The sequence below is a fragment of the Antrostomus carolinensis genome, unplaced genomic scaffold, assembly GCF_000700745.2.
Source record: "Antrostomus carolinensis isolate BGI_N321 unplaced genomic scaffold, ASM70074v2 scaffold29422, whole genome shotgun sequence".
NCBI classification, from domain to species: Eukaryota; Metazoa; Chordata; class Aves; order Caprimulgiformes; family Caprimulgidae; genus Antrostomus; species Antrostomus carolinensis.
In genome coordinates this window covers 7,510-8,290 of record NW_010299552.1, presented here as the reverse complement: position 1 = coordinate 8,290, position 781 = coordinate 7,510, and the positions used below count along the sequence as shown (strand labels likewise).

At 52.1% G+C, this 781-nt stretch overlaps 1 protein-coding gene across 1 annotated transcript in view; it reads left to right on the top strand.

Moving 5' to 3' along the window:
- POLR1D (RNA polymerase I and III subunit D) overlaps positions 1–781 on the top strand; it is a gene marked incomplete at its 5' end in the record, with an annotated part of 4,398 nt that overhangs the window by 2,623 nt on the left and 994 nt on the right. The gene's annotated exons all lie outside the window — the stretch shown is intronic.

Genomic DNA, 781 nt, shown 5'->3' with positions numbered 1-781 from the left:
GGGGTTGGACTGGATGATCTCCTGAGGTCCCTTCCAACCCCCACCAGTCTGGGATTCTGTAAATAAAGAAAAGCACTTTTCTCCATCTTCTCTGCTAGCCACCTGCAAGTGCTGTGCCCTGTGGCTCAGGTGGAGGAGCTGCTCTGAGTCATTGTGCTGCTGCTTTTCCATTTCCCACTGCTGGGCTGAGCCAGCAGAGGCCTGAGGAGCCCACAGCCTTGCCTGGTCCCAGGTATGTGGCATGGCTGGCAGCAGGCACCAAACTGTAATGCCAGGTTGGAGTAGATCTTCTCACTGTCATGTGCTGGGTGCTCCATCTGCCCCTAAATCAGCACGGGGACTGGAAAGCAAAGCCAGTGTGTGCTGCCAAACATAGCTGCAATGGGATAACTTGTTTCTGCTTCTCCTAAGCTGTCTTGAAGCTTTGGTCATCAGGCTGTGACCCAAAGCTCTTTTGAAAAGCCTCATCAGTCTGTGTCTGTCCTCCCAAAGATGACCTTGTTCCCTGATAAGAGACAACACTGACAAATCTGAGGCTCCTCCCAGCACACCAACCCCTCCAGCTCAGTCTGCTGGAGCCCTGCAAGCTCCACAGCTCTGTCTGCTACCAAGGAGGACAGTGTTACTTCTTTCCTTCCTCATGGGGCTGTTCCCTTGGCCATCAGATCTGTAGAATCACAGAATCATAGTGGTTGGAAAAGCCCTTTAAGATCATTGAGTCCAACCATAAACCCAACACTGCCAATTCCACCTCTAAACCATGTCCCTGAGCACCTCGTCT